The sequence below is a fragment of the Rhinoderma darwinii genome, chromosome 13, assembly GCF_050947455.1.
Source record: "Rhinoderma darwinii isolate aRhiDar2 chromosome 13, aRhiDar2.hap1, whole genome shotgun sequence".
Taxonomy (NCBI): Eukaryota; Metazoa; Chordata; class Amphibia; order Anura; family Rhinodermatidae; genus Rhinoderma; species Rhinoderma darwinii.
In genome coordinates this window covers 62673784-62701753 of record NC_134699.1, presented here as the reverse complement: position 1 = coordinate 62701753, position 27970 = coordinate 62673784, and the positions used below count along the sequence as shown (strand labels likewise).

General features: G+C 42.6%; 1 protein-coding gene across 1 annotated transcript in view; it reads left to right on the top strand.

Annotated features, from left to right (window-relative positions):
• Positions 1–27970, top strand: part of LOC142666250 (uncharacterized) — a 312509-nt gene that overhangs the window by 254498 nt on the left and 30041 nt on the right. The window contains exons 5-7 of the mRNA XM_075846239.1: positions 6281–6332; positions 11096–11217; positions 12589–12699. The gene's annotated coding sequence lies outside the window, so the exon portion shown is untranslated. The remainder of the gene's footprint in view (positions 1–6280; positions 6333–11095; positions 11218–12588; positions 12700–27970) is intronic.

Genomic DNA, 27970 nt, shown 5'->3' with positions numbered 1-27970 from the left:
AGATCATTTCACCCAACCATACCACCTAGATTAGGGGTCTCAAACTCGGCCGGGTAAGTGGGCCACATATTGAAAAAATGGGAAGTTGACGGGCCGCATTACTTTCAAATTTGATACAATACAAAATTATTGTTAATCAATTAGTTATTTGATCTACTATAACACTATATTACTATAATAATATTACATTACTATAATACTACATTACTATAATAATACCGCAAGGTTTAAAATTTGAGATTTTTCTCGAAATGCTTATTTCAACAATCCAGTTTAACTGTCGCTAAATGTTGTCCGGCCTCTCAGTTAGCAGTGTTTGGCAGATACACTTGTCAAGATTGAGCAGCCCCTTTTTAGATAGTGCCGCAGTGCCCTCTGTAGATAATGTCACAGTGCCCTCTGTATATGTTGCCACAGAGTCCTCTGTAGATGCTGCCACAGAATCCTCTGTAGATGCTGCCACAGTGCCCTCTGTAGATGCTGCCGCAGTGCCCTCTGTAGATGCTGCCGCAGTGCCCTCTGTAGATGCTGCCGCAGTGCCCTCTGTAGAGGCTGCCACAGAGCCCTCCGCAGATGCTGCTACAGTGCCCTCTGCAGACAATGCCACACACACCCCAAGTAGATAGCTCCATTGGGGCTCCCTCTAGGAGTGGAATCCCCAGCCAGAGCGTTGCCGACGCTTTGGCTGGTGATTCCTCTACTGTTGGATCCCCTGACGTCCCTGTCCATACACAGTGACGTCAGGGGATCCTCCTGGACCAGAATGGGATATCAGGGGCAACCCCAGAGCCGGAGTCCCGGAGCAGAGCACTAGTATAGAACTCTGGGGAAGCCATTAACATCAGTGTCCATATAGGGACAGTGATGTCAGGGGCTTGCCCAGAGCTGGAGTCCGGGAGCAGAGCCGCTTCTAGCACTCTGCCTGGGATTTCAGCTCTGCTCCTGACATCACTGTCCATATATGGACTTAGATGTCAGGGGCAACCCCGGAGCTGGAGTCCCGGGCAAAGCGCTAGTAGGCTCCAGCTGTGCTCCTGACATCACGGGGACTCCTGCTGTGGGGATGCCCCTGACATCACTGTCAATGTATGGACAGCGATGTCAGAGGCTTCCCCAGAGTCCCAGAGCAGAGCCTATACTAGCGCTCAGCCCGGGACTCCATATGTGGACAGCGATGTCAGAAGATTCCACAGGGTCCCGGAGCAAAGCTTATACTAGCGCTCTGCCCGGGACTCCGTTCTGGGGAAGACCCTGACAACACTGTGCATATATGGACAGCGATGTCAGGGAATTCCACAGAGTCCTGGAGCGGAGCCGATACTAGCGCACTGGCCGGGACTCCGCTCTGGGGAAAACCCTGACACACTGTCCATATATGGGCAGCGATGTCAGGGAATTCCACAGAGTCCCGGAGCAGAGCCGATACTAGCGCTCTGGCCGGGACTCCACTCTGGGGAAGACCCTGACAAACTGTCCATATATTGACAGCGATGTCAGGGAATTCCACAGAGTCCTGGAGCGGAGCCGATACTAGCGCTCTGGCCGGGACTCCGCTCTGGGGAAAACCCTGACACACTGTCCATATATGGGCAGCGATGTCAGGGAATTCCACAGAGTCCCGGAGCAGAGCCGATACTAGCGCTCTGGCCGGGACTCCGCTCTGGGGAAAACCCTGACATACTGTCCATATGTGGACAGCGATGTCAGGGAATTCCAGAGTCCCGGAGCAGAGTCTGTACTAGCGGCTCTGTGTCCCGCGGGCCGCAGATGACAGCCCCAGGGGCCGCATGCGGCCCGCGGGGCGCGTGCTTGAGACCCCAGACCTAGATCATATCACCCAGATCATATCACCCAACCATATCACCCAGATAATTTCACCAAACTATACCACCCAGATCATATCACTTAACCATATCACCCAGATCATATCACCCAGATAATATCACCCAACCATACCACCCAGATCATATCACCTAACCATACTACCCAGATCATATCACCCAACCATATCACCACCCAGATCATATCTCCCAACCATATCACCCAACAATATCATCCAAATTATATCTCCCAACCATATCACCACCCAGATCATATCTCTCAACCATACCACCCAGATTATATCACCCAACCATATCACCACCCAGATCATATCTCCCAACCATATCACCCAACTATATCGCTCAGATCATATCTCCCAACCATATCACCCAACTAGCATAGACTACACAACAATCCTGGCTGTAAAATAATCATATCATCCGTGCTTCCAAGAAGAGATATAACTAACAAGATCACACAGGCCATCAACACAGAGCTGGCAGCTAAAATTAGTAATATCAAACATCAGCCTGGCACAACACTCCTCCATAGAACATCATTACATCTATGAAGACAAACACATCAACAAACAAGGCATCAGCCTTCTGGCCTAAGAACTGAAAGTCATCATACTGAACAGACGCCCCAGGCCAAGGTCCAACACAAGCCATAGCCAAAACATCATAAAAAGACCTCAAACTCTATATCTGCCACTACCACCCAGAGACAGACCCCTTTACACAAGATCAGACCACCAGAGGCAAAAGCCCAAAAAATTATCCAGACTTCAATCAAATTGAAAAATGACTGAAAAATGATGATATACAAATTCTCCTGGAAACATGGACTAGGGCAGAGAATAAATCACTGGTGCCCACTGGAAATCTTTTTTTGCTTTTGATGGCAGTTTCTATGGACAAGGACTATAGATAACTATGGAGTATGTCTTCTACAATGCCCCCCAACCCCCATACATGCTGGTGGGCTCACAATGTCAGCTCTTGGGGACCGATAGTTTTTACATTGTATGCACCGGCAAGCGTGCTTCCCCAATTATGTGTATCTTTTTTTACATGGTGCCCCTTTAAATGGTTAATGTTTTTTTATCAGTTACCCATGAACAACAATAATAGTCAATGACCTATAGTGTAACTTTTTATTACTAACATACTGGAGAATCCGGTAGTTAGATGACTCATGTTGTTATAATTGTCATGAAATTAGTCTTTCGAAGTTTCAAGGTACACGCATGAACTTTTTTACCAACACCAATTAACCCCTTTCCAACCTGCACTGTAAATATACAGCACGGAAACCCGGTGCACCCACTCAGTTGATGACACCGAGAGTTCAACTCCCGGTACAAAAGCCACGGCTAGCCAGACTGCAGGAGAAATACAATCCCAAGTGGCGGACTATCCTCTATGTTGTCTATATGCCCTAATAGAGTATATGGATAGCGTCTTAAATTTACAGTGGTTGTGGCCACTTGATCACCCACGATTGACATCAAACATGACCGTTTAACCCTTGTGATGCCGGAGTCAATCGCAATCGTAGAATCACAAGAGAGTGTGATTGCTTCACCATTGACATCCACAGGATTTAGGGAAGCCTATGAACCTTTGTGACAGAAGAGGAGCTTCTAAGTCATGAAGGGTTGTATGATTTATTGATGAAAGAGAGCAATCACATGACTTCACAGTGAAACTGTGATATAACTGGCAGATACACCTGTAATAAAGGAGCAACTTCCAGTAAGAATCAATGAAGCGCATCGAAACTTGACTTGTTTTGCATCTGTACTTTCAATCACATCTCTTAAGTCATCTCACTAGAGAACTTCGGTGGCCATATTTGTTAGAACCATGTTTTTATAGTCTGCAAACCTAATGATATGTTCCAAGAATGGTGGGACATGGAATTGTATGGCCTTCTGCAAACTTTAACCTAACAGTTGGGTTGACATCCCTTATGATCTGCGTCGGGTTCTCTATGACTGGTCCAGTGGGTGCACATGACTTCATTTAACTTTTTGATTTAATCAGAGTGTCCTCAGTTTTAGGTCCAGGTCATCTCAATTCTTGTCCAATGGTGACAATGAAGCCTCGATGTTATTGTTGACAACTGAGCTTTAGCGCTTCCACATCAGCCTTGGACCTGATGAGGAACCAAGATGTGTTCTAGATCTGCTGCCTGTTACTCACCTCTCCCCATTTCAGCAGTGGGTTTCTGTAGACGGCCGCGGCTCTCCTATCTTCAGCCGTTTGCTGCATCAGGTTGCATGGCAGCCTAACTTGCCTCTCCAGAAATTACCTCTCTGCTTCCAACTTGCGCCCTCGAATAACATCAGACGTGGTGGCCTATTTAAAGAAGATGCCAGTCTGCCATCCCTTGCCTGCAAATTAAAGTATATTGTGTTCTGTATTGTTCCTGACCTTGACCTTGGCTTGTTATTGGATTCTGCTCCTGTCTCGCTCCTTTGGATTTGTCCTCTGGTACCTGTAGTACTAATCCTGGTTTCTACCTCAAGCCCATCCTCTGACTACATCTCGTCCTCTGGTTTGTCGCATCCTGACTATTTTCTCAGTGACAACCCTTGACTGTTCCTGACTATGCCTGATCCTGCCCCAAACGTTTCTAAGCAGCATCTCAGCTGCCAATCGGCAACTATTTTAAAGAACACAACCTGGGAATCCGGCCTCCTTGTGGGGGATAACGATGAAGAACAGGGAAATTCTTTAAACTCCGCTCCTCAGTTAAGCAATGCCAAAATGATTGCAGCTCAAGGATCCACAACTCTGGTGAGATTTGTAGCACTGCTGAGATATCATGGTTCAGCTGCTGTGGAGCAACCAACAAAGTCAAGTGTTGGACTACCAGGGCTTGATGGACCTTTGACTCCACCCTCTACAGCACTGGTGACATGGTCAACTCATATTGCTGTCTAAGTAGTCTCCTTGTCCACAGTGACCAATCAAAGTTCATGTTGTGCATGGGCTGTGGTAAATAAGACCAGACGTCTTCATACATTTTGTCCAATATTCTGCTGAAAAGAAGGAGCAGGAAGTTCTGCATCATTGAACCCATTGGTTGTCCATTGGATATATCTTATGGAAATACAACCATACTTGTTTAGCCTAAAGGGCAACACTTATTTAGTCAACGAGGACCACCAGTGGTGACCAGATGGTTTTATTTGACTGCATAATTGGAAACCAGTCTCTTCTGTTTCCAGTGGAGCCGCAATGATTTTCTGCACAGACAGAAACCAATTGTAAGAAAGACCTTTCAAAAAATGCACATGAGCAGTGGTGGGGGTAGGGTACTCAGTGGTGGTGGAGGTAGGATTCTTGGGGTGCCAGATACTTTGTGAGTGAGTTAAGCAAAATAATTATACAACTATATACACAAATAGGCCCAATGCATTGCATTTGACATATGGGGCCACACTTCTGGGGGCAAGCCCAAAAGAAACAAGAAAAGTGTGCTTACAGGCCAGTGCTGTACAAGATCATAATTTGAAAAATAAACACCTGATTGATCTGTCATGGCGACATGTGCTGCACCTGTATACCACCATCGCTTCCTTGTCCGGGGGTCCAGTAACGTGAGACGCCGGTAATGTGATTACATATATCATAGGTGTTTTCATCATATGATGGACACCCAACCAAGCCGGTTGTCAGGTACGTGGGCGCATGCACACTCAACCAGGATCGGTCAGAAGATGAATCTAGATATAGAGTACAATGCAACCAAGTATAGATATAATGCACCACAACAAACCACAGAACAAATTATAAGCTACTAACAGCAAAAAACACCCAAACAATCTGAAGAAGGAAATTCATGACTCCAAATAAAGTGCAATGTGCACATACTAGATAAAATTACAAGATACAAAGGTGAAGCAAATGCGTGACTCACAATAAAGTGCAGATTGGGTATATGCGATAGAGCAAATAATTACAACATAAATTTGACAAAAATATGTAAACACATCGTCACATTCATGCATCCGGTAGGGATCACTTTCTTACAGATTTCATATAGCGATAATACTACAGCCAAATACCTAGAGGGATCAAAATTACATTTAAGTAGTGAGGTGCCTAAATGGGGGACGAAAGAAAACATAAAATTAATATACGATAAGAAAAACAAATAAAAAAATGTGCGTAGCAGAGCAACCACAGATTATTGGCAGTCAGAGAAAAGACGCAAACCCAAAGAATTCATGAAGTATTTTTAGTCTCGAAATCTATTTGGTCTTACATTGCAATAATTTTTTTGGGAGATTCCCGCTTCTTGTGCCCTGTAATGATCGATGCCACTTTGAGGAGTTTCGAAAGACATCCATGGTGCAGTAAAAAGTTTTGAGGGTTTGGTTTGAGTTTCTCAATTTTGTCTAATACCGTGATCGCTTTTCTGACCTTATGTGTTCCCTGACTTTTAGGAATTGGCCAGTCGGAATAGCGAGGATCATCGACACTAGATGAGAAGATGTGGTATGTAACAATGAGTTCACAATTGTTTTTTTTTACTGTATAGATCTGTTTAAATAAAACATTGTCACTTTGAATTAGTATGTCAAGGAAGTTGACGTGTGTATCGTGCAATTTGTTAGTTTGATATTGTTCTGATTTTTATCAAGTGTCATCATCAACTGCATTAGCTCAGCCTGTGATCCATGCCAGATTATGAAGATATCATCAATGTACCAGGCCAAAAAAAAAATTACGCAATACATTGATGCAACACTATCTGAAAGGAATAGGTCCCTTCCCACTGCCCTAGAAATAGATTAGCATAGGAGGGCGCACATGCCATTCCCATCGCAGTATGCTTAAGCTGTAGGCAGAAGAATCCATTAAATGTTAAAAAACTGGGATTCAACACAAAATTGAGCAAAAGAAGCAGAAATTCCACAAAGTCTCCACCAACGTTGGTCATCCGCAAAAAATAGGAGATGGCCGTAAGTCACCCTAATGTCTGATGTTGGTATATGGTGACTCAACGCCGAATATACCCAACATCATGAGTGAATTACATTTTTGTAACAGATTGGCCAAATTTCTGATATACGACGGCAATTATTCAACTAGGGGTTTGATATAGTGATCAATATACTTGCACACATTGTCATTAGGGGCCTCACGACCCAAAATTATCTTTCTACCTGGGGGTGATCTGGCATTTTTGTGGCTCTTGTGTAATAGATATAGTATGGACACTATTGGTTTCAAGATGGTGAGAGCATATTGTGTGATTTCGTAATTGCGCCCTCCTCCGCCGCCTTATTCAAGATCTTAAATAATATGGTACTAAAAGTGGAAAGAAGATTATACGTTAGTTTTTTATAGCATTTAGGTTCCCTTAGCTGTCGATTAGCCCCGCGTTCATACAACACTCTTGGCCACATTACAACGTTGCCACATTTATTGGCCGGTTTTTAGACAAGGTCCTTGAGACTAACGTTGCTGAATGTACTTAGGGATTTGTTCATACCTGATACCAATTTGACAGATAGATAAGGGAGATTTTTGTTTCTCCGAATACAAGATGGCACTTTACCTATTGTGGGGGAGGGTAGTTTACCCATGCCTATGTGCTGATGTCAGTGAGAAGTAATGCAAGCTGGTTTCTCGGAAACAAGAATTAAACTGACTTCAGTTTTCTATGGAATGTCCTTGTAGCCTGAGGTAGTACATACCTCTGAGAAGGCCTTTCTAACATCCGAAAAATCTAGTATGGACCCTGTGCTAACATGAAAGGTGCTTTCCTATTAAACTAGTAGAATTTTCCCTAAACATAGAAAATATCTATTCATCTGCCACTTACTGGGAATCCTGCGTGTCAAAAATAGTGTAGAAGTCATCTTATCCAAAAATGACTATTAAAGGGATATAGATGGAAAGTTTTTTGGATGTTTTCACCTGGGAAGTTAAACAATCCTAACATCCTTGAAATTGCCATAAATAGGACGGGCCCTTCAACCATTGGGGAAACATCTGAATAAACATAGACACTACATGAGAAAGATCTTTACCATGGCATCTAAGGATACATTTTTTGATACCGATAGAAGAAATATTAGTCTATAGGGCCAGATTAAAGCTTGGTAGAGGCATATGAGAGGTATGGAGATAGACAAGTTCTCCACCTTTTCTCGACTGAATAGGATCACCAAACAGCCACCAAGGGTCCTCCATTTTCCCAAGAGGTTGGGGGGCCCTGAAGTGAGTATTGTATACACTAACCATATAGTGACATCTAGGGGCATAACATGAAAATGATGGGCAGGGTGGATCGGAAGAACCGGCCTGGGTAAGACGGGTAAGTGGTGGAGGTCCCAGGACATGTGCCCCATGTGCCCTCCCTTTAAACTGACTCTGTTAGGCTATAGGAAACAAAGAGATTTTAAGAAACTTTTTTTCAATGAAGCAATAAAAAAAATCTTAACAACTCATGAATATTTGTGGCTGATAAAAGTATTTTTATATATTTTTTTTATTTTCTTTATTTGTTATTTTTTGGGCTGTGAATATTTCTACAGTAATGCATATGCTAATTTATATACAGCAGAAAAAGAATGGCGACAGCACACTGCGACTCTAATGCCACCTAAACCACTAAATATAAATAGATATGCACTAAAGCTAAATCTACTTATAATAGGGAGGTTCTTAGTGCACATTTTGATCAAAAAGTGTTTGCCCACCTGCCACGACAAGGCGACCTCTGTAAGGTGGGAAACTACGCTGCACATACACCCAGAACTGGGACTAAGCCTACATATATACCTGGGGATGGTAGGATCCAGCATTGAACTGATTAAAATCACTCAGGGCAGAATGGGAGGAGTGCAAGATCAACAATGGACCTTACAGAGGTCGCCTTGTCGTGGCAGGTGGGCAAACACTTTTTGATCAAAATGTGCACTAAGAACCTCCCTATTATAAGTAGATTTAGCTTTAGTGCATATTTATTTATATTTAGTGGTGTAGGTGGCATTAGTGTCGCAGGGTGCTGTCGCCATTCTTATTCTGATATATATATATATATATATATATATATATATATATATATATATATATATTAACAATTCATTTTAGAAAATAAAAAAAATATTAAGCAAATTGTTATTTCTGAATCTGAATGTTTACCTATTAGGAATTGTAATTGCTTGTATATAAATCCTACACCCAAATTATACTTAATTATGGTGAAGCTTCACAGAGGCCCCTTATCCTCTCTGTAAACATTGGATCATTGTCTTCTCCTCCAGATGCTGTAGGAATCTGGCGCTGTTCTCTAGTCTGTGTTGGTGGATTATGTAATCTGCAGCTTGTAAACTGCACATGATATGTGTGGAGATGTCTACTTGTTTGGCAGCCATTCCTCATATTTGTCAACGGTATTTCTGTACTTTGGACTAAATAGCAAGGGAGACTTTACTGATTTGGTCTTTTGACCTATATTCCACTTGTCAAAATAAGTTTAATATTCAATACAATATCTATCTATCTATCTATCTATCTATCTATCTATCTATCATCTATCCAGTGTCAGACTGGAGTACCTTGGGCCCTTCAGAGGAAACAATTATTGGGGCCCACCCTTCAGCTATATAGAAATAATGCGACCATTCTTGATTGTGTAGTAAAACGAGTGTAGTAAAACAAAGACCAATATTACCACCATACAGTGACCATATATAGTGATATATATCCGTTCCTCACAGGCGCACTGCAGACCATATAAGTGATTACAGTACAGTGACATCAAGTGTCTCGCAGGTGATGTCTTCTCAGACTTGTTGTTCACTTTTCCTTTTCTTTTTCATCCGGCCCAGAAGGCCATGATGACTTCTTTCAGCCACGAATCTCCTCTGCAGAATTTGCAACACAAACATCTTTGACTCCTCGCTTTTCCAACACCCTCCCGACCTATTTCCCACCCTCTACAATAACTCACCATTTATAGTGCTTCAGATGGAAATAATGCTGCCCCACACAGTAATAGTGACCACACAATAATAGTTCCCCTCACACAGCAATAGTGCCCTCCCTACACAGGAATGCTTCCCTAGTAGTTAGGTCCCCCTTTTGTGCGCCCATACAGTAGTTAGGCCTCTCTTGTTCCCCTAGATAGTAATTATAGAGCCCAAAAAAAAAAAAAACGGCACCACATAGTACAGATAAACCAGGCAGGCAAAAAACAAAACATACAGTAGTATGCTCACCTGGGTGAAATAAGTCAGGGCTCGAAAAAAGTAATCCAGTGTGTGCTGCTGCCAAGACCCAAGAACCGGCTAACCATACGGTCACCGCAAGTAATAATAAGAGCAAGGGGGAAAAAAGAACGGATCTTTGGAAGGCACTGCTACACTTCAAATAAATAAAGGGACATGAAGAAATGGTAGTCACGTAACGAAAAACATACATCTATTTAATAATAAAAATGATAACAGTGGCAACACGTTTCAACGCTGAACTAGCATCTTCCTCTGGCCTGAGGAAGACGCTGGTACAGCGTTGAAATGCGTAGCCACTATTGTTTACAATAGATAGATATTTTTTATATAATTTCGTCTACCACCGCCAGTATTTTCCAACAGCCACGTAGCAGCGCCTTGCAAGATCCTCCCTTTTTGACTTTTCTTCCATTACTTCAGATAGTAGTTAGGCCCCCTTGGACCCATATATAGTAGTTAGGCCCCCTTTGTGCCCTCCATATATTACATAGGCCCCCTTCTGCCTTCCATATAATAGTTAGGCCCCTTTGTGCCCTCCATATAGTAGTTAGGCCCCCTTGTGCCATCCATATATGTCATAAAAGGTGCCCTAATTACTTGTTTCACGCTGCTCACCACCACAGGAGCGTGTGCTCACCTCATGGTCTTTTTGTGACCCCAGTAAGTTATTTCTGACCTTTGGTTCCACTGAACCCTGGCCTGTGTAGGAGCTCCTTTGCCCTACCCACCATTGTGGGGTAGTGTTTTTCTGTGCTTATAACTATTTGACCCTGGCTGTATGCTCATTATGCCTCTCTAGACGTGAGTCACCATATAAGTACTCTTTTTCAGAATGTGGCAACCATTTATATACACTCTGTGAAGCCCCTGATGACTCCCGTGAGATAAGAAACGCGTTGGGAATAGTAGAGTGATGTATAGGGTCTCTGTGGTGTAGGGACTGGGCTTGGTAAGCCACTCTCAATATTTTAGGCTCATTGAAGGGACTGAATATCTGTTCTGTTGTCATCCTAGAATTATGATGAGACAGGGACAAACTTGTTCCTCTGCTTCCAGACCTGCTGTGATTAAACGTTTTGGAACCTTTTCGCGGCCAACTATGACAAGTGACGTACGCTGAATCCACGCCAAGTCTGGTAGGATTCACCCATTTTCTATTATGTCGCCTGTGTCCTCTATTATATTGATGTGAACTGGATCAATTGGTGGCTGTTTTTAGGGAGACACCATTTGTCATCTCTTACGACATACAGTAGGATCTATCTTCAGTAGGGTGTTATGATACACACCCCATATGTTTTGCATGTCACGTTTTGCATGTGTGTCTTGTATGTCCAAATCTTTTAAGGGTAATGATTAAAAGTTATTTTTTATGTAGCTACCTCTTCCGATTTGACTGGTGTCTTCTTGCATGGCACAATAGTATGTATCGCGCAGTGACGGATTAATTTAAATATAAAGACTCAGCAGGTTAAGTTACAAGTTAGGTGCCACTAGCAAGTGTCTGAGCACCTCTACTATGTATTTATATCGTAGCAAGCTTAATTAATACTAGAAAACTTGAAGAAAAAGAAGCCATTGCGCCACAAGTATGATGAGAAATTACAAATTTTATTAGGACATACAACATAAAATGACATGTATATAAAATTCAAAGGGATCTAAAAAAGGAACAGTGTGGTTGCTTCACATGAATTAAATCTAGGGTGTCCTGCGACAGAGAATTCCTTGGCACTGATATGTGCCTAACAAAGACCAAAAAATCAAATGTCTAAATAGTATATTATAGATATGTTAACAGCCTATCGGTAATAATGCAGGTACAGTTTAAGGGAAACATAGGGTACATCACGTAAGTATATGTTCATGAGTGCCCAGAATCAGAAAGTTGCATAACCAATACTGCCATAGTAGAAGATGGATGAAAGGAAAGAGGTCAAAGTCAGGCCAACAGGCCAAAAAGGAAAGTGTCAGGTGTCCAAAGCGTATATAGATCCAAAGGATCTGCTTTAAACACAATGGGTGTTGTAGCAAGCTTACCCATCGAGATGATTGTATAGGTGGCCCCACACTGCGGCCCGAAATGGTAGCGCCCCGACGCGCGTTTCGCCAATCTGGCTTCCTCAGGGGATAGTATATTGTAATGTGGCATTGTACAGATTTATATATAGCTGGGTAGATAGTGACAATTGTGTTCAGGTGTGTGTTTTCTCCAGTGCTGGTCCACGGCGCATGCGCAGGAGTCCGGCTTGAGCCGCGAGATCCCCGCTGTCCGTCGTCACGCCCGCACTGCACATGTGCGCCCCCAAGGACGCGTGTCCATGGAGACAGAGCAGGCGCAGCACGAGTGTGAAGACGACAGAGAGCCGGGCAAGGCTCCCAGACTCACCCGCGCATGCGCAACCCCGGAACGTACGAGTATTCAAGTGAGTGTGACGAGGAGATCCATTCTTGGGTCTTATTCTGGATAAAAAACTAATGAGTGTTATGTTATGTCCCCTGTCCAGGAAAGTAAAAAGTAAGGGAAAAGTGAAAAAGAGAAGGGAAAGAAAAAAGAAGAGAAAGGAAAACCAGGAGAACACAGAAAAGAAGAAGACGGCAGAACAGGAGATGATGAGGTGAATGAGAGTGCTCAGTAAAAACGTGACAAAATTGATTATGAACATAATAATACAAGGGTTGTGATTGGTTATAACAAGTACATGAGTATCGTATTAATAATACAGGGGTTATAATGGCAGACTATACATGTATAAAGCAGTGAAGCTGCTAATCATAAAAGAGTACTAGCCGTGAAATATATGAAGAGTGATTACAATGGAAAATACACAAGGACGGATTAAGTCGACGATTAAGTAGACGATGGGCCCTGGGCTGTTACCCAAACTTGGGTCCCCCTTGCGCACCACCGCCCTGCCGCACCGTAACTATTTTTAACACTACCTTTTTGGGCAAACATTAACAAATGGGTCTTAGGGATTCCCCTTGTCACAGGGCTGTGTCCCTACATACTGACAGTATCACACTGTGCAGGGACATATCCTCCTGACAAGGGGAATTGTCTATCAGTCCTGGACTGCAGAAAGACTTTTTGTGAAATACAAGGATTTCCTATAATAAACATGTCAGGGGAGGTGACAGATTCTAGTGACTCACAGGTGACGACGTCTCAGATTCTAGTCGTTTTTTTCCTCTTTTCTTCTCCATCCGGTCCAGAGCACATGAAGACTTCTCCCGGCCATGACTGATTTCTGCAAAATTTGCCACTCAGATGTCTTCGACTCCTCACTTTTCCAACATTTCCACACCTATAAATGAAAATAAAGTTTTCATTGTGCTACATACTGTACCCCTAAATATAATAGCACCAAACACTGCGCGCCTGAAAATAATAATACTACACACTGTAAAACACCACACACACACAGCCCCCTGCACATAGTGCCACACACAGCCCCCTGTAGATATTACACCCCCGCATAGATAGCGCCACACACAGTCCCCTGTACACAGTGCCACACACAGCCCCTGTAGATATTACACACCCCCATAGATAGTACCACACACAGCCCCCTGTACATAGTGCCACACACAGCCCCTGTGGATATTACACATCCCCCCGTAGAGAGCGTTACACACATCCCCCTATAGATACAAATGAATATCCCCCAAACGGAAATCTTTAGCAAAGTTTCCATCACCATTGAGATCAATGGTGATGCAAACGGAAGCTAAGGTTTCCATTTGCCTTTCCATTGAGGGGTTAACCAGACCGAACCCCTCGGGTTGAGGGCAGCGGTGATGTGAAGGGGGCCCATGTGCATGTGTGATACTGTTTGTTGGACCCTGTATCTAAGGCCTCATGCACACTTCAGTTTTTTCCTTCAGGGTGCTATCCGTTTTTGTCACTGATAGCACTCTGAACCCATTCATTTCAATGGGGCCATGCACACCTCAGTTTTTTTGACGGTCCGTTGCTCCTTTCCGTTCCAAAGTAGAGCATGTCCTACTTTGGTCCGGGATTCCGTGACCGTAAGGCCCATGCAAGTCAATGGGGCCGTCAAAAAAACTGAAGGGACACGGAAGGCATCCGTGTGCCGTCCGTGTGTGACGGAGCCGTTGCCTAGCAACCGCCGGGCGGGCAGAAAAACATTAGAAAAATATTACACTAATCGGCAGCCACTTGTCTCTATCAATAACTGATAGAGAGAAGAGGCTGCTGATTAAAAATAAAATAAAAAGCCTTTCATACGTACCCGGTCGTTGTCTTGGTGACGAGTCCCTCTTCTTCCTCCAGTCCGGCCTTCTTTTGTGACGCAGCAGCCTGTGACTGGCTGCCGAGGCCGCGGCAGCCTGTGATTGGCTGCAGCGGCGACATGGATTGAACGTCATCGCTGGAGGCCGGACAGGAGGAATGTAAGTATGAACTTATTTTTTTTTTTATTACATTAAAATTGTATTTTCCGCGCGCCGAGCATGGTACTGTCACCCTGGACAGTACCATGCTTGGCGCACGGAAACGGAAACACGGAGTGCACACGGGAGTGCACACGGAAACCACACGGCCGCTAAAACGGGTTCACGGACCCGTCAAAAGCGGCTGTGAAAACGGTGACGTAAGTGTGCACGAGGCCTAAGCCTAAGGTAGGCTTAGATACAGGGTCCAGCAGACAGTATTCTTATGCAGTATAAGCTGAGGCCCTGTATCTAAGCCTAACACATGGTAGGCTTTAAAGGTTGTCCAGTCCCTAAACATTGATGGCCTACCTTCAGTATAGGCCATCAATAGCTGATGGGTTGGGGTCAGACACCCGGGACCCCCGCCAATAAGCTGTTTTGAAGGGGTTGCAGCCGCTCGTACGAGTGCTGCTTCCCCTTCATTTCCCTCACTTGCTCACACTGTGAATCGCTGACACGACCGTTTTGGCGATTCAGTGTGAGAAAGTGACCGGAATGAAGTGGAAGTAGCGCTCGTACGAGCGGCTGCAACCCCTTCAAAACAGCTTATTGGCGGGGGTCCCGGGTGTCGGACCCAAACCCATCAGCTTCAGCAAGACACTAGAATTAAACTTACCTCCTCTTCGGCAGCAGGTCCTCATTCCATCAAGTCTCGTGATGTTATGCGCTGCGTGCAGCGCCCAGCACTGTGATGTCAGAGCCTCCGATGTAGTAACAGGGGCCCGTGTAGTTTATTACATAGGCCCCAGTTACTATTGTAACTTTTCATTGATGTGTGAATGTGGCTTCTGCTAGCATCGGGGCCCCCTCCGGTTCTAGCAACGCCCCACCGGGCATGAGGGGGCCGTGCGGTCATGTGTGGTTCGGCCGGCCATGGACCCCCCGGGAGCCTTGGGCTCCGGGCGGCCGCCTGAACCGCCCTAATGATAATCTGCCACTGGTATCGCGTCCTTACCATGAACAGCCGTACTATTATAGAAGTTCGGGGTGTGGGTACAGATAGATACAGGGTGTGAGTACAGGATCTGTGTCTACACATTATAAATTCTCCCTGCAACAGGGATTGCAGCACCTAAAAGGTTTGGCAGGATACTCCCCATGTCACCCTATCAGCGCCATGCCCTGGCCTGCCATGACTGTAGTCCTCTAGTGGGCCTTAAAAAAATAAAAATAGCTCATAGAATAAAATTAACGTAAAGAAAATCCGCAGAAACAAATAAAAAAAATTATAACATCTAAAGCTACGTCAGTGGTAAATAATGCCGCCATAATGCAGGGATAATACTCCCATAAATAGCCCACATAATACCCTAATATTGTACCCACATAATGAAGTATCCCAAAAATTCTCAAGCCCACATAATACTGCCAGAAAAATAATTTTAAAAAATCATATCATTTTTTTCTAAATAAGTAAAAAATATTAACAATTTATTTGAAAATAATTAAAACAAAATAATTAATCTATACACGTGCAGCGGTTTGCTTCCTTTTTGCAGGGTGTTTTTTGTGCCCAGGCCTATAATAATTATACAGTAGGTAACGTAAACATATAATGATGACAGATCGTGTATTTTTGTACAGGAAGCTCATTCTGGCAATAGATATCGGGAATTTTTTTTCTCATTAATTCTAATGATCTAATAAATCCCCTTTGGTATAATGGACACTTAGTAGCTATATCTTTTTTTTGGATAAGCTCCTGTGGGCCCATATTCAAATGCCCTCAGGAGCAAATCTATTTAGTCATGTAGAAACACATCCCATATTCCTGTATCACTAAATAACTAGATGTATTTGCCACCACAACCCCCCGAGAGAGCTGTAATGACGGTAATTACGCCATGCCATACAACGGGATCCCATGAATTTTTTTTTTTATTCTCCCGCAGTATTATTTTTTTTTAACATAGGAGCCTATGGGTGTTGTATGTCACTGTATGGCATAAGTCACAATCATTCATTTGACACATATACATCAGGAGCTTTTCCTGGCATATACGCTATACGTAGACCAAAAATGTTATGTGAATTATTTGTCAACTGGATTTTTCAGAATTTTTTTTTAATGTTTTTTTCTACAATTAAATTATATTTCTTATTTTACTTCTTTTTACTAATTAAAAATTAAAATTGCATATATTTTTTCAATTTTTAGATTTTATTTTCTCGACGCTGATTATGACAGTCAATGGTCAATGTAAACGATTATGACGGTGAGGGTCAATGTAAAAACCCAAAAATGTAAAAAACAAAAACACCCCAATTTTTTTTAAAGAAATATATTTTACATAAATTGTTGATTTAAACAATCATAGCATTTTGTGATGCTACTTTCCTTTTAAGAGGACTGCGCTCTTTAAAACAGGATGGTAGACGTTAATTTTGAGTCTGTTGAGCCTGGAACCTGAGATGAGCAGTGACATCACCAGCTCTTTCCTGATTACTCCGTCCCCTTACTCTACTCTTTTGTGACACATCACCTTTTAAAGAGGACCTGTCCCCTCCCTGACATGTCTGTTTTAGTAAGTAATTGTATACCCCATGAAATGACAGCTCTGAAGCATCTTTTCTTAGAACTCTACATTGTGCCGTTCCTCTGTTATTCCCCCTAGACATTTATGAATAAATTGACAAATGGGTGTTACCAGTTGGGGGAGTGTCACTACACAGGCTGACAATGTCCAATCAGTGCTGACGGAGTGACTGTGTAGGGACACGCCCCTTTGACAAGGGGAATGGTAACACCAAGTTGTTAATATTTTTATAAATTTCTAGGAGGAATAACAGAGGAATGGCACAATGCACAAATGGAAAATACAAGTATTTACTAAAACAGAGAAGTCAGGAGAGAGGAACAGAACACATAATAATAAGTAGTAAACAGAAGGAAATCGTCAAGATCTTCTACAGCTCCGGAAACAAATTGTCTTGTAGAAATCTTTCTTAGAAGACAGATGTTAAGTTCCTCTCGATCCCTTTCGTTTTTTGCTGGCAGACATCTGAGGCGCTAATGCTTGTGGTGGCCTCTAGATAACAGTACATGTGAAAACTGCACATCATTCATTTTTACATTTAAAGACATGACAAACATTTTTTTAAAAACAAAAATGTAAAAAAATACATCACGTCCTGATGTTTGTGTCCCTTTAGGGTGATTTATAGTATATGTGTAATATTTAGTATAAGCTTACTGTTGGTAGGGTCACCATAAGGGCTGGTAATGTTGTCAGGGGCACGGGCTAATCAGTACAAAAAGTGGGACCACTGTCAAAACATGATCTACAAGGGTTCCCCAAATGTACCCTAAAGTCCTAAAAGAATGTACCAAAATGATTTTACCCCCATCCTTACCCCTCTTTTCCCCCAGATGAGTGCAGTATTTTTTATTTTACCCAGGAGATAGGGATTACATTATTCATGAAGGATTTACCAAAAACTTATGGTATTTGTAGTACAGTAAATTGGGCATCTGACCCAAAGGACCATATTCCCATCAACCCCTAATACATCCTAAACTCTAAATTGGGAATCTGACCCAAAGGACAATACTCCCATCAACCCCTAATACATCCTAAACAGTAAATTGGGACCCAAAGGACCATACTCCCATCAACCCCTAATACATCCTAAACCGTAAATTGGGAATCTGACCCAAAGGACAATACTCCCATCAACCCCTAATACACCCTAAACAATAAATGGGGCATCTGACCCATCAACCCCTAATACATCCTAAAGCGTAAATTGGTAATCTGACCCAAAGGACAATATTCCCATCAACCCCTATTACATCCGAGACCTCCAGATATATTATCATTAACCCCTAAGCCCTAATCCATTTTAAAATGAACCCAAAAAATTGCCCAGTTTATATGGGTTTTGTATCATTTGGGCTTTGAATGGAAGTTATAAGAGTGAAGGGTAAAATATAAACATATAGCAATGGTAAAAGGGGCACAGGGGCCCAGAAAGTTTTGACAGCTGCATTGGTTGTTGGTGCAGGTACACTTGTTTTTGAATAAAACAGTATCGATACCCAATCCATAATAATAATAATTTTGTTAAACTTAGTCTCAGTTTCTTCTAACCTTTGAATTTACTTCTTTCCTTTTTGCACTGTCTGGGGGATATCTCACTGAAATTCTTAGCTTTAAGGTAATAAGTAATTTTGGCTACTCAAAGCCCAAGAACACAGGAAATGACATTATGAAAAGGTCAAAATATATTACAAAATATTTTTTATGGTCTATTTTGAGAAAGACTCAGAAATTGAGTCAAATGGTGGGGGAAAAGTACTTTGAATATTTGAAACTTTTTTTTTTTCCAATTTTGTGTGAAAACTGACCCCTTTTATCCTATAACACATGATAGATTAAACGCTTCCACTGTATTTCATACTTCATGACATAATGCTAAAAAGATTCTCACTTTACTAAAACATGTACAAATGTTTAAAAAAATAAAATTTAGATTTTTTTATTTATTAGAAAATGTAAACTAAAAAATTGTGCTACTTTAAAAATCTAAAATAATTACATTATACTTAAGAGATGTTTCATTTTTTAAAATATTTAAGAATTTTGGAGTTTTTGTTTTAGTGGTGGTAAAAAAAATCTTGAAAAAAGTATACAATAACAATTCTAATCGTAATTACCTTATGGGTTAAAATATTTAGGTAATTTGCAAGTACTTTTAAAAAAAATAAATAAATTCCCTTGACCTCTTTACATACCTTGCCTCAGGGGCTAAGCTATAGGGGGGGTGAAGAGATAGCAGTCACACCCGGGACCTGTAGCCTAATAGGATGCAAAGGCCCATCAGTCATGTAAGAAGGCATCAGTATTATAAATTACATCGGTATGATACATGGTAGGGTGGGGCCCTATTATAGATTTTGCTTTGGGACCCAAGAGCTTTGAGTTACGCCTCTCTCCCTACTCCCAACAAAACAGTTCCTTGGTCCCTTAATTAGGATGTATGGTGCAGGTCTTAAAATAACCCCTCTATACACCATCACTCTCTTAGGGCTCCCACCATGCAGCCTCACTCTGAACATATGCTAAACATAAAATTTTTAAGGTTGAAATCTGTTTAAGACTACAACAACCACCGACACAAATATCGACTCTGCTGGGCATTGCTCTGGTTATGGTTGTACATACGATGTTGTTCCTAGTTCCCCTTCCAGATGGGATCCTACTCTCCTCTAACTATGTTAGCAAAAAAAGGGGTTGTGGTCAGACCAATGGTCACAACATGCGATGGGAACAAAAGAGGATTGGTTTACTATGTCCTGGGATGGGGAGAGGGGGTGAAGGTGGTGTGAAGTTTTTATGTAGGTTCTCCTATGCTCTATGTGAATTCCTGCATGTTTCTGCTGATGGTGCGAAATACCTGGTGGTAGAATGGGCTAAAAATGTTCCGCCATTTTTATTTCTCAGCTTGAAAAGTTAGTGGAATTATATAATACATTTCTTAAAAGCAATAACATGTGATGAATGTAGGGCTATGCTCCAATTCTTTTATAATTTGGCTTCGATTGAATAGTCGCTTCCTCTATTTAATCCCCTTGTTTCCGCAGTCATGGATTTCCTAATAGTTTAGAAGAATTCGTTCAAATTCTAGGAAACAATCTAAAAACTTACGAGGGACTCAATATAAAAAACAACTAAATAAAATGTTACTACACTTAAATTCCAATAATAATAATAATATATAAATTCTGATTAATTGGTATTTTTTAAAATAACAATATAAACACAAAGATATACACAATCATACTCCTACAAACTGCTCACTCACACACAATATCTACTTACCTGTGAGCTCCCCGGGTGTACAGGTCCTCAATATATGGCATCTATACTCCCCGTGTCAAGGCCTAGCCTACTACTGTGGGCCATAAACATTGGCAGTGGTGTAGAAATGTCCAAGTAGGGATGGCGTTCCCATGTATGATACTCATAGTAGTCAGAAGGATCCTGAAACATCATTACAACAAACAATCATTTTTTTATACCAATAATTTTTTTTGCAGGTTTGTGGAACCGCAATGGGGTCCAAGTTTGCCCCTTTTTCTCCAAAGTGTGCCATATGCTTTTACCTTAAAAGCAACATCCCATGTTTTAAAATATTAAAACAATTACAGTCATTGTATAGGCGATACCTTGATTATTTGGAAAGGTAGATTCATGGGGTTATTCCCATCACACAAAATGATGGCATATTGCTAGGATGCGCCATCACTTTGTGATCGGTGGGAGTCCGACTGCAGGGACCCCCATGACCCTCAGATTCTCAAATGAATGGGGCCGTTCTGAGGTTCCCTGCACAGTCAGTGGTTTGTGACTTGTGATGAACAATATATGTTATAATCGCATATGCATGCCAGTCATGAGGGTGCATGTAGAACAAAAATGTGGTTAAAATGCACAGTGCTTAATATTTATGCCATGTGCGCATCTTCAAAAATTAGGTGCAATTTTCCCCATTTTTTTTCGGACAATATTGATAGGACACCACATTATTTCCTGCGTGTTAGTGTCTACAATATGTGACTGCTTTTGATACTATTTTCTCCTCACTTTTAAAAGCAGTTTTTCATGTCACTAACTCCCAGTCTGAATGTGGTCAGTCATGTGGGCACACACTAAAGGCACAGTGCATTATTATGGAAGTAACATGCACAAAATTAAAATATATTGGTAGAAGCAAGGGAAGAATGGTTGAAGAGAGGGCAGGTAGGTGTCTGTGTACACTATTATGACGGTGGGTGACTGAGTGACCCGAAAACTCTTCGACACAAGTTCAAGTTGACTGACTATGGCCTTAGTTTGAGTAAGAATGGCAATAATAGAGCCCAATCTGGTTCTCTAGCAATTTAACTACTGACTAAGGGCAGAGCCCGGGGACATGCATGAGTACATTCAAAACATATTCACCTCTGCTGCTTAAAAAATAGAATACTTTCCTCTGGAATGTGTGTAAGTTTATATCAGAAACTAGTGAACAAGACAATACGTGTTTATGGTTGGATTTACTAGAGCTGGAAATTCTCAGTATCAGTGTGGCGCAACGTATAGGAGGTCAGGATTCTATTTTTAGAGTGGTTGTGAAACTTGTCTCAGGTAAGGAATTTCGAGGTGCTTGAGGGGGGCCCAAAGACCTCTCTGACACATAAGTAGACACCAGTATTATAAATAGCACATGTAGCAGGACCCCCACCTACACTCTAACAGTACCTAACATTGCCTAACTGGCTACAAGGTCTCTAATAGAACTGGCATTAGGATGGTGGGTGACCTGTGTAGTACCTACAATTGATGCCCAATTCCTCTAGTGTATCATATAGTGCCCAAATAATTGTACTTGCCATTTTTTGACATCTGGGAGACTCCTAGAAGTGATGTATTAAGTGATGCCCGGTCATTTATATAGGGAACACCCCAAGACCTGTTAACAAATACAGACACCAGACCCGACCCCTAAATAAATACAGACCTAAGATCAGACCCCCTAAACTAATACAGACCCCAGACCAGACCCCCTAAATAAATACAGACTTCAGACAAGACTGCTAACAATTACAGAAAGCTGACCCCCTAAACAAATACAGACCCCCAGACCAGACCCCCTAAACTAATACAGACCCCCAGACCAGACTCCCTAAACTAATACAGACCCCAGACACCCTAAACTAATACAGACCCCAGATCAGACCCCCTAAACAAATACAGACCCCACACAAGACCATGTAACACATACGGACCCTAGACCAGACCCTAAAACAAATACAGACCCCCAGACCAGCCCCCTAAACTAATACAGACCCCAGACCAGACTCCCTAAACTAATGCAGACCCAAGACACCCTAAACTAATACAGACCCCAGACCCACTAAACAAATACAGACCCCATACAAGACCCTGTAACACATACGGACCCTAGACCAGACCCTAAAATAAATACAGACCCCATACAAGACCTCCTAAAGAAATACAGACCACAGAGTAGACCCCTTAAACTAATTCAGACCCAAGAACAGACCCCAAATTAAATGAAGATCCAAGACCAGACTCCAAAATAAATACAGACCCCAGACAAGACATTAAAATAAATTCTCCCCATCAAACAAATACAGACCCCTAAATAAATACAGACCCCAGACCAGTCGCCAAAATAAATACAGACCCCTAAACAAATACAGACCTCCGACCAGACCCCCTAAATAAATACAGAACCCAGACCAGAACCAAAAATAAATACAGACCCCCTAAACAAATACAGACCACATACCAGACACCCTAAATAAAAACAAGCCCAAGACCAGACACCCTAAATAAATCTTGACACCAGACTTGCAGATACTCACCTCACCCCGATCCTGCATTCCAAGTGACTCCCAGGCACTGCTGTAGACAACTATAGAGTTGGCAAGTTCTGGGTGCCCAGGTCATCACGTCAATGTTGCCCCCTTCAGCAGTGACAGTGGATGCACCCTATGTGACCACCGGTCCTTATCTCTGATTATAGAATATATTGATAGGCACTCAATTGCTCGGTGGAAGAGGTCAGTTTTCTGTTCTTCATCAGGCTCTTGTTTCCAGGTAATTCCTACATATCTGTAAGCGCACTGAACAAGCAGGGAGCGAAACAACTTGAACACATTTTTTTATATACCTGCATGTATCCATTTATTTTTATCTGTGCACAATGTTCCGAAAATGATGCCGTAATCTGGATATCATCAATAAGTTAGGTCCCAATTTAATGAGTCGGGCAGCAGGGGGTATTAAGGAGTTTGAGTCAGACCAACAACTATTTTAGAGCAGAGTCACTTTATACACTCGGAGTAATAAAAAGAGACGGGTAATATTAATTTCTATTTAGTCAACAGCAGCTTGTTGATGGTTTCCACATAGCCTCCTTTTTATTACAATATATTTTAGGCTCCATGTCTGGTTTGAAGAGGTCTTGTGGTGCCTAAACAGTGGAAACCCCCAAAAAGTGACCCCATTTTGGAAACTACACCCCTCAAGGAATTTATCTAGTTGTATAGTGAGCATTTTAACCCCACAGCTGTTTTGCTGAATTTATTGGAATTAGTCTGTGAAAATGAAAATCTACATTTCTTCTGAAGAAACATAGACATTTAACATTTTTGCAAGGAATAAAGGAGAAAAAGCACCCCAACATATGTAAAGAAATTTCTCCTGATTAAGGCAATACCCCATATGTGGTCATGAACTTATGTTTGAACACACGACAGCCCTCAGAAGGGAAGGAGCGCAATTTGGGTTTTGCAGCTCAAATTTTGCTATCATGGTTTTCGGTGCCATGTCCCATTTGCAACGCCCTGGAGAGACCAAAACAGCGGAAACCCCCCAAAAGTGACATTCACTATCAGAATCCAAGAGAGCAAATGCCTCTTCACCGGTATATAACTTGCGTGCCATTTTTTTAATATTTTTTTTAACACATTTTTGTAACAATTTTAATAAATGTAACAAAGAAAAAGTCCACTAATCAATTGATCAATAAATTTATAAACGACCCTAACAATTAGTATCTAGAATTAATAGAACTGTAAAATATAGGAATAAATTATTTTATCTAAATGTGTGTGTATACATATATAATCAATTTAATCTTTACAACTAATCAATTGTTGAATGACTAATAATTAATAACTTTATGAACGACCCTAACAACCAATCATTTGATATGTAGAATTAATAAAATTAATAATTTATATGACTGTTTGTATATATATATATATATATATATATATATATATATATATATATACATAAAGTATATTACGTGTGCGTATATCTATACCACATCATAGATATATATGTAATTAATTACATCACAACTAAATTATGACAAATAAATAATACATTTATGAACAGCCCTAATCAAAGTATTTAGAATTTACAGACGTGTAAAATATATGAAGAGATTTATATAAGATTGTGTGTGTATGCGTATATACTACATGTACGTATATATATCTATATGATGTTATAAATATATAACATCCCTAATTATTCATTTTTAGTATTAACATGTTTCAAATATATGTCTATATATAATATATATCACGTGTGTGTGTGTGTGTATATATATATATATATATATATACACACATATGCACACACACACTATATACATACAGTATATATATATGTGATTTTATAGATATATATACACATTATAAGTCCTAATTGATTATTAATTAATTGTCCTAATCTGAGTACTATCTAAACTATCTACCTAACAGACTACCTAAACTATAACTAGTTGCCTACACTAAACTATCTATGTGTAGGCAGGGCCGCCATCAGGGGGGTATTAGGGGTAGTGGTGTGAGGGGCCCGGCCAAACCTAACTGAAAGGGGGGCCCGGCAACTGCCGCAACATTCTTTTGGTAGGAAAAAACGGGCCCCTGTAATGGGGCCCGTTTTTTTCACCAAAAGAATGTCGTGAGGTGCTGCTGCTGCGGGCCCCCTCCCCTCCCCTCCCCTCGTCATGGGGGGCCGTCAAACAGTCCGCCCGCGCGCGCGCACCCGATCGCGCGCACAAGGAAACTCCCGCGCGTGCGCACTCGCGAGCGCGCACCCACGAACGCCCGCACTGGAGACAGCCGCGGACACACATGGACAAAACTTACCTGGAGCCTGGCTGGAGGTGAAGGACTGGACGTCTGGACCGAAGACCTCGCCTGGAAGACATCGTCGGAAGAGGACTTGAGTGGGAGCAGCTCTTCTGACACGGTGAGTAAATTATCTCAAAGTGCTGTTTATGTATGGCCCTGTTCACACAGTATTTTGCAGGCAAAAAAAAATCTGCCTCAAAATTCCTTAAAGAATTTTGAGGCAGATTTTGACCTGCCCACACTATCTTGCCGCGTTTTTTTGCTACGTTTTTTGCTCGCGCCGATTGAGGACAGCAGACAAAAAACGCAGCGAAAAATGCATTTTCTGCCTCCCATTGATTTCGATGGGAGGTCAGAGGCGGAACCGCCGCAAGAAAGGACGTGCTGCTTTTTCTTTTTTCCGCGACTGGCTCCCATTGATTTCAGATTAAATCAATGGGAGGCGGTTTTGGAAGTTGTTTGGTGCTGATTCTGACGCAGCGTCCGAGTCAATATCAAGGCCCAAAAACTCTGTGAACTGGGCCTTATTGTTAGGGCTTATTCAGACGAACGTGTAATACATCCGTGCAACGCGCGTGATTTTCACGCGCCTCGCACGGACCTGTGTTACTCTATGGGGCCGTGCAGACTGTCAGTGATTTTCACGCGCCTCGCATGGACCTATGTTACTCTATGGGGTCGTGCAGACTGTCAGTGATTTTCACGCGCCTCGCACGGACCTATGTTACTCTATGGAGTCGTGCAGACTGTCAGTGATTTTCACGCAGCGTGTGTCCGTGTGTCCGCTGCGTAAAACCCACGACATGTCCTATATTTGTGCATTGTTTGCGCATCACGCACCCATTGAAGTCAATGGGTGCGTGAAAATCCCGCCCAGCACTTCCGCAGCCGTATAAACTATGAATGAAAACAGAAAAGCACCACGTGCTAGAAACATACAAACAGAGTGTCATAATGATGGCGGCTGCGGGAAAATCACGCAGCCGCGCATCATACGCTGCTGACACACGGAGCTGTTATGGACCTTTTGCATGCGCAAAACGCCACGTTTTTTGCGCACGCAAAAAGCACACGCTCGTGTAAATCCGGCCTTAGGGTAGGAACACACTAGGCATGAACACTGCGGATTTTATGCAACACATTTTATTGTGGATAATCCGCAGCGTATCACAGTCACAGCCGAGGGGGTCAGATATGAACAAATCTCACCCACACGCTGCAAAAATAATGGACCTGCCGTGTGGCTTTTGGCTTTTTAAGCCGCAGCATGTCAATTTATTCTGCAGAATCGCTGCTCCTTTGTTGCGGAAATGCTGCGGTTCTGCCGCAAAAATCACACATGAGAAGAAAAAAAAGGTACTTTTTTAAATTGATAAAGTTTTGACTTGCCCCGGCTGTAGTCCTGGTGACGCGATCCTCTATTCTTAGCGCAGCCCGGCCTCCTGTCATGACGTTTCATCCCATGTGACTGCTGCAGCGGTCACATGGTCTACAGCGTCATCCCAGGAGGCGGGGCTACGTTCAGAAGAGAGAGATGCGTCACCTAAACTACAGCCGGGGCAAGTCTAAACTTTTTTTTCCCTGCAGGATTCCCGCAGCGGACACGCCTCACGAAACCTGCGCCACTATTTGGTGCGGTTTTGCTGGCGGAATTCCCTGCGGCTACCGGGGCGGATAAGCTGTGTCGTTTTACTCAGCATATCCGCCTAGTGTGTCCCTTATGATGTCGCTCCTGGAGCTGCTGCCGGTCTCTAAATAGGCAGTTGGTTCAGTAGAATTTGGAATTATTTTTTTTTGTGAACCAGCTTAAAAAAACACAAAACTTTTGTGTTAGGGCCTGTTCACATCACTGTTCGCTTCCGCTCCGGGGTTCCTTCTGAGGTTTCTGTCGGGTGAACCCCGCAACGGAAAGTGAAAGTGATAGCACAGCTTCCGTTTCCATCACCATTAGCGCAGTCGACTGCGCTATTGATTCCGTCCGAAAACCAGCCGGAATGGTGACGAACGGAAACCATTAGCGATGTTTCCGTCACCATTGAGATCAATGGTGACTGAAACGGAAGCTGTGCTGTCACTTTCACTTTCCGTTGCGGAGTTCACCCGAAAGAAACCTCAGACGGAACCCCGGAGCGGTGGTTCGTCACCATTTCGGCTGGTTTTCTGACGGAATCAATAGCGCAGTCGACTGCGCTAATGGTGATGGAAACGGAAGCTGTGCTATCACTTTCACTTTCCGTTGCGGGGTTCACCCGACAGAATCCTCAGACGGAACCCCGGAGCGGAAGCGAACAGTGATGTGAACAGGCCCTAACACAAAAGTTTTGTATTTTTTTAAGCTGGTTCACAAAAAAAAATAATTCCAAATTCTACTGGACCAACTGCCTATTTAGAGAGCGGCAGCAGCTCCAGGAGCGACATCATAAGGGACACACTTGGCGGATATGCTGAGTAAAACTACACAGCTTATCCGCCCCGGTAGCCGCAGGGAATTCTGCCAGCAAAACCGCACCAAATAGTGGCGCAGGTTTCGTGAGGCATGTCCGCTGCGGGAATCCTGCAGGGAAAAAAAGTTTAGACTTGCCCCGGCCATAGTTTAGGGCGACGCGTCTCTCTCTTCTGAACGTAGCCCCGCCTCCTGGGATGACGCTGTAAACCGTGTGACCGCTGCAGCAGTCACATGGGATGAAACGTCATGACAGGAGGCCGGGCTGCGCTAAGAATAGAGGATCGCGTCACCAGGACTACAGCCGGGGCAAGTCTAAACTTTT